The sequence below is a fragment of the Chiloscyllium plagiosum genome, chromosome 21, assembly GCF_004010195.1.
Source record: "Chiloscyllium plagiosum isolate BGI_BamShark_2017 chromosome 21, ASM401019v2, whole genome shotgun sequence".
NCBI classification, from domain to species: domain Eukaryota; kingdom Metazoa; phylum Chordata; class Chondrichthyes; order Orectolobiformes; family Hemiscylliidae; genus Chiloscyllium; species Chiloscyllium plagiosum.
Genome location: NC_057730.1, coordinates 25,596,999 through 25,604,394, shown reverse-complemented (window position 1 = coordinate 25,604,394; position 7,396 = coordinate 25,596,999). Strand labels below are relative to the sequence as shown.

At 37.5% G+C, this 7,396-nt stretch overlaps 1 non-coding gene across 1 annotated transcript; it reads left to right on the top strand.

Moving 5' to 3' along the window:
• Positions 1-353: 353 nt before the first annotated feature.
• Positions 354-459, top strand: LOC122560933. Its single transcript, XR_006314848.1, has one exon. It is a non-coding gene; the product is annotated as a U6 spliceosomal RNA (small nuclear RNA).
• The last annotated feature ends 6,937 nt before the right edge of the window (positions 460-7,396 follow it).

The following is a 7,396-nucleotide window of genomic DNA, read 5'->3' as shown; positions in this document are numbered from 1 at the left end:
AACATAGTCCTGAACTTGTGCTGAATTACATGGATAACCAGTTGAGAATTGTCAGTTGAACTTAGTGCAGTATATTTGCACATATTGCAATGCCCTGACAAACCGGTTAACCTGTCTGTTTTAAAATTTAAACAAAACTGGCAATTCACTGTCAATCAGCATTAATAAGGGTATTCTCTATAGCAGCACCTATGAGTCCAATTGCCAATCAGTCAATACTTTCTTCTCATGCAGAATAAATATTGGTTTTCCCCTTGAAATTGTATTCTTGCAAAATGTCCTTAACAGTGCAAAGTGAACAGCTTTGACAATGTATTCTTTTCTCAATCAATTATACTGAGAGAAAAATATTTGTATTACTTCAGAAAGTACAGAACAACTGATATAAATTATTTTAAAAGATTAGCATGGCCCCTGCGCAAGGATGACATGCAAATTCATGAAGCCTTCCATATTTTAAGTGGGCGGCATGGTGGCACAGTGGTTAGCACTGCTGCCTCACAGCGTCAGAGACCTGGGTTCAATTCTCGCCTCAGGTGACTCTTTGTGTGGTGTTTGCACATTCTCCCCGTGTCTGCGTGGGTTTCCTCCGGGTGCTCCGGTTTCCTCCCACAATCCAAAAATGTGCAAGTTAGGTGAATTGGCTATGCTAAATTGCCCGTAGTGTTAGGTGAAGGGGTAAATGTAGGGGAATGGGTCTGGGTGGGTGGCGGGTCGGTGTGGACTTGTTGGGCTGAAAGGCCTGTTTCCACACTGTAAGTAATCTAATCTAATCTGAAAGTCTGCAGGATAGAGATAAATGTTGCACACCTCATTATCTTCAGCCTCAATCTGAAGGTATTTTTGTTGTTCTACTAAAGAATCCTGGTACCTTTTGTTCATGTTAAGTAATTGACACTTGCTGTTACAACTGGAATTTACTTTAAAATGCTGGTTGATTGTGCTCTCTCAGGTGATTTTACACTTGAGTTTATGTTAATTAGTTTGCATGAAAACTTGACACCATTTAATCTTGGCTAGATGAGCACAGTGCCACATGTATTGTGGCCATAGTTTATTATCATTGTGGATTTACCTACAGCATGTGGACTGCAGCGGTTCAAGAAGGCAGCTCATCACTACCTTCTCAAGGGCGACTAAGAATGGGCAATAGACATTGGCCCAGCCAGTGATGCCTACATCCCATGAATGAATTAAAGAAAAAGCAAAGATATTTGATCATCGAATGTTGTTAAGAAGAAAGGGGACTGGTTGCTATTAGTAGCGAACAAAAATTTAGGCTGAAGTCATTCAGTAAAATATAACTTGCCAATTTGTCTTTTCTCCTTAAATGTCAGAATGCTTTTATTTTTAGATCCTTTCACCATAAGTCAAAAGAGATTATTGTAACCTGATGCATATTATTGAGGCCATGCTTTTTGGAAAATGGTAGGCAATTTTACTTGAAGGGAAATTGCTTTTTTATTGTTAAAGGCTGCATGAATTGACAGCTGCTATAGCACAGCAAGACCACAAGATGGAAGATAATCTGCAAAAAGAAATAGACAGAAGTCATTCCCCAGAAAATCTTTACCCCCAGGTAATTTCATCTATGTTGAAAGTTGTTTTCATGATTATTCACAGTTCTTTATTCAGGTTGGTTTCCTTTAAATATTTTTGTTTCTTTTTAAACAGTTAGTTTTAAAGGTTGCTCATATTTCACTACACTATATTTAAAGTAATGTCACAATATCATTGCTGAAATTTTAATCCATTCCTGTGTTCATGCAGTACATTTTAAAAGCTATATACAACATTATATCCTCGGGTAATGTAGTTTGTTGAAAAACTGATTTTTATCAAAGAATGGTAGGATTCAGATCTTATTCTCAACTCTGCCTGACTGTAGCAATGATTGTATTAAACCTTGCTGAATGTCAACCTACTAATTCTTCATAAGGGAGGAAATTATCAATTAACTACTATCAGTCACCTCCAAAAAGTATTGTTTCTGTGTTGAAAGAGCTATAGGCAGAGAACTGTCTACCTTTCCTCTCCACCATGTCAGGTGTGTGACTCTGAGTCTAGGAAAGAAAAAGTCGGCAATATTCTCGTTTTACCAAAAAGCAAAGAATAATGTCAAAGTTCAGGTTATTAATTGTTAGGATAACTCAGCTACTAAGTATCAATGGTGTTTTTGTGTCATTAGTTGCGCCTTTGGAATAAACTTGATAATTATGATTGCTGGGAGGTGAAATGCAATCATATTTCTATAGGTGCATCAGTAATGACTGAGGTAAAAACAATGACTGCAGATGCTGGAAACCAGATTCTGGATCAGTGCTGGAAGAGCACAGCAATTCAGGCAGCATCCGAGGACAGGCAAAATCGACGTTTCGGGCAAAAGCCCTTCATCCTGTCGATTTTGCCTGTCCTCGGATGCTGCCTGAATTGCTGTGCTCTTCCAGCACCACTGATCCAGCATCAGTAATGACTGCCTAGGTATGTACTTTAAATCTTCAAATGTAAGTATGACATATTCATTCAGTCTTGCTTGTTACATGATAATTTAGTACAGGGGTATTAATGGAAAATGTCATTTTCTGGGAGCTGTGGAAACCTTTCTGTATTCTCGATGTTGCTGTGGTGGAACAGTTGAAACCATCAATTGGTACAAAATTTGCCTTACTTTGGGATTTTTTTGATCAGTTTTTTAGAGTGTGAATTCACAAAAGAGAACCGAATGTTAGACTTTTAAAATAAAGTGTTTGTGTACAGTTTTTTTTAAAAAAAGCAGAGGTTGAAATTGTTTAAAATAGGTAAGATCACCATCTTCCCAGAGGACTATAGGATTGGGGTCCCAATAGAGAGAAGTGCCTGGTGGTGATTAAGCTGAAGGTCACCACATTTCAGGTGAAGTTGAAAAGGTGGGATCTTCATGATGACCTCAGCTATTGAACCTCTGCTGCTGGCATCACGCTGTATTGCAAATCAGCTAACCAGCCAACTGAGCTAAAGGAGCTGGAAGGAGTCAGTTTATAAAAGTTAGGAAATGAGTTACCTCAGTGTAAGTGCTTGAGTTTGAAGGTCCCTGACTAGAAGCGTTTGAAGTTGAGAAAATCTATACTCATTTGTGTTAATATCCAAGGAAGAGACTATCAGCCTCTCAAGACTGCGAATTGAAAGCAGTAGTCAAACCAAATGTGAGAGGTAATGCAATAATCTTGAGCTCATGGATTGTATAAATGTTGATGCTGGGATAAGTAGATTGTATTTTATTGTGTGTTTCAAAATCTTTAAATTATGTAAATAGCTTGATTCATCTTATTTATGCTTTCTTTTCTTTAATAAACGCTTATTGCTAAAACAAAAGCTACAATAGTGTGTACCTTTGTTTCAGTGAAATACCTCCACCAGAAAACAATTTTAAAAAAGAACAAAATAAGATCCATTGAAGCAGATTTAAGTCTAGCGTCTAACTTGTTCAGGAATAATATCAATTGGGATTGTAACAGACATCTCTGGTTATATTACAACAGAAAGTGTACAGTGTAGCAGAATTATTCCAGATACATTCTAGCATCATCACCCTAGTATTGAACTTAAGCAAACAAGATTGGACCATTTACTTCATGTCAAATTGCTTTGACTGAGATTCGGGCTTTTGAGAGGGTATGTGGTGATAATAATAATTATACTATCAGTGTCGGTAATGATCACAAAGATAATGTGAATAAGTAAGTTAAATTACTGGAAGGAAGTTGACCAAGTTTGGCAAAAATTAGAAATTGATGTGGTATAATGAGATTCATATAAATCATGATTTAACAGAACTGAGTCTGACATCAGTAAGAGAGGAGGCATTAGTGTAGAATGAGCATGTGAAGGGAGCTGTATTAAAGAATGTACTGTGTTAAAGAATGTACTGTGTTTGGATGTGAATAAAGAAGGATTATAATTTATTGGAGTTGAAATGCCTTACCTAGGGATCAGGCATAGTGTTTGTGTGGACACCCACAATCCAGGGATACTCCAGACCAATATCTTGATATTCAGGTAACAGTATTGGCTTAAAGCATGAGATAAAGCAAGTGCTTATTTTGTTACTGTTTTATTGAGGGTTTAAAACTTTGTTGCAGGGAAAAATACATCAACTTATGGAGGAGCTCAGCACCAGACTATTTCAGAAGGAAATGGAACTTCGGGAAGAAATACAGAAGAAGTTTTTTGATCTTGAGAAGGTGAGCCTTTAAGAAGAACTGGTGAGACATCAAAATCATTTCCATGTTCGCAACATTTTTATTTTTTAATTTAAGTTTCTCAAAAAATGTCTTCCAGGTGTTGGTGATAGTAGCCTGCCTTGGTTGCTCAAAAGGTGACAAAGTCCAAATACATTCTTATAGCCTGAGTGCTGCTCAAGGTTTTTTTCTTTGATTCCAACTAGCTAGAATGTCAGCTATGTATAATGCATATTTACATCTTATTTAAGGCTGGTTAACTCAGTAAATAGCAGAGATAAAACATGGCTCCTTCCTGGTCTGCCAGTGACAATTACTTCTGAGAAATTAAAGGACAAAATAATTTATATCCTGTATACTCCTATGTTCGCTTATTATGCGGCTAATACAAGTCTGGCAGGAGACACATCATCGCTCTGCCACTCCCGCATTTAGATCACTCAATCTTCACTATCAACATCTTTTCTCTACCAGCACTCTACACCCACTACCCCCTCCACCCCCAAACTATAGCATAAATGCTGTCCCCTCCATATTTCACGTTAGCTCTGATGAAGAATCATCTAGACTCAGATTGCTTGTTCTGCACCTCTGTTTTGAGTCTGATCTGCTTTTCTTTCCATTCCATTATTTTTTCAAGTTCAATTTTTCACTGCAGTTTTGACACAATAGAAGACCCACTGCTATCATATCTATGTTGCCATGTGTTGTAACAACTATTTCCAGACATTGTGGTTTGTTGAGGATGATTGAATGCACTTCATTAGTCTAAGTACAGGTAGTTCTTCTACAGCATGATGGTTACAATCTAGTGTGACCCTGTGCTATATAACATGGATATGATAGCAGTGGGTCATCTGTTGTGTCAAAACTGTATTGAAAAATTGAACTTGAAAAAATAAAGTCACAATGGAATGAAAAGAAAAGCAGATCAGACTCAAAAAAGAGGTGTTCAACAAGCAGTCTGAAGAACTCACAGGATAAATACAGGCCACATGAGAAGATCTCAGTCCCAAATCTGTTTTTAAAAATTTGTTCAAGGGATGGAGGAGCCACTGGCTAGGTTAGCATTTATTATCCATTACCAATTGATTTAGAGAAGAATTTATTGAGCTGCCACCTTTAGGTTACCACTGCAGTCCTTAGGGTACATTGACAGCCACAGTGCTGGTAGGAACAAATTTTTAGTCTTTTGGACTAATATCAATGTAGGAACAGTAGTATATTTCCAAGTTAGTGTGGCTAGCAAGAGAACTTGCAGGTAGTAAGTTTGTATGTTTAAGACCATAAGGTATAGGAGCAGAAGTGGGTAATTCGGTCCAGCCATTCGGTGAGGTCATGGTTGATTTAATCATTCTCAACTCCACTTCCCTGTCTTGATTCCCTTTCTAATTAAAAGTTTATCCATTTCAGGTCTGAATTTAATTAACGGCCCAGCCTCAACAGTTATGAGGTACAGAATTCCACAGATTTAATATCCTCTGAAAGAAGAAATAGCTATTACTGTCTTAAATGGTGATCCCTTACACTGATGCCAGAATAATTAATTAATAAATCAAATTAACATGATTGTGATTGTAGGGTTGGTGATGGGGAGCCGTGGGACAGTAGTAAATGTTTGCAGCTTGAGGAACTTTGAAACTGAGTTGAAGAACTGGAGTCTGAGTTGTAGATATTGTGCCACATCAGGGAGGGGGCAAGTTTCCTGGATGCTTTGCTCCTGAAGCCAATTATATTTTTCACATTGCCTTGCATCACTTCAGCATGTTGGAGCTGTCCAGATACAAATGCCCCTGGATCATCAGACCAAATGTCAAGGCTAAAGGGTCCACTGCTGAGCAGGCTTCCTTCATCCCAACTGTGGAATCTGAGAGTACTGAGATGTAGAGGGAGGGGACAAAAAGATAAACTTTTCATGGCACATTGGTGGCATAGGTTACATTTCACTGTATATCGATGCTCACTTTTCTGTAAATGCTAATTGTTTTGTAATACAACTGTTTGAGTCTCCATCCAGCCCTAAATGTAACTGTGCCTCCATGATGCCTAGTATCATGTCAGTAGTGAATGAACTTTGGATTGATGACTATGTTGAGAGCCTGCTGCAACATGTGGAAGCAAGAGGAACAAGCGGTATAAAAAGTAATGATTTTTACTGGAATCACTGCCCCATTTGGTCAAACATCCCTGTTATTTCTCTGACCTCTGTGTTCATAACTTTCGGTGTTAAAATAATAGGCATATAATGAATGTAATCTATAGATGTGTGTGTACCAGTTGTATGATTGGACTAATAGACAGTGAAATTGAACTGCAGTTTGAGAATTGAATTCTGGAAATTAAAAATAAGGTAAAGGTTACAAAGCTCTTAGTGAATTAGTTGTGTTTTTAATGCAAGTCTTAAGGCCCTTTGAAGATGGAAAACAATTGTTTCCACCCAGTCTCATCTGCATCTCCAATCCCACCTCAATATGGTTATTTCTAATTTACCTTCTGATGCAATCAAACAAGTCATGTCAAATCACAGTTAAGGATTATGGCCTAAAGGTGTAACATAGAAACACTTACAGCAGAGAATGAGGCACAGCCCATCATTTCCATTCTGTTTGTGCAGAAGGCTCACCACTGTCTTCTCGGTGCAGCCAGGAAGGAGCAAGAAAATACTGGCTCTGCCCTCCAAGAGTGAATAAAACAAATATTTTCATTACTGGCAAGAACAATTAAAATGACTGCAAGCCAATACCATGTTACAAAACAATATGAGTGAACTCTGTGCTTGTGTCTGTGGGTGTTCATTTGTTAGACTGACAAATTACCTTAAATGTGTGTGGTGATAATTCATGGTTTCTTGAAAGAAGCTATAGTTTATTTGTACCTAACATAAGGATAAGCAAGCAATAAATATTGTAGCTAAGATGTTGTCTGTTATTGATGCATGTGTTCACCAGCTCTAGTAAATAATAATGTATGGTTTGAAAGCTCAGGGAATACTGCACTTTAAGAATTCATTGTGTTGAATGCAGTAATATAATCTGCCATATTTGTGTTAATATCCCAATGTTTGAATATGTAATTTGTCTCCATTTATTCAGTAAGATTGTTCTTAAAGGTGCACTTTTTTTTCTGAAGAAACTTCGTAAATTTGAAACTCTAAGAAATGAAAACGAGAATGTCCTCAA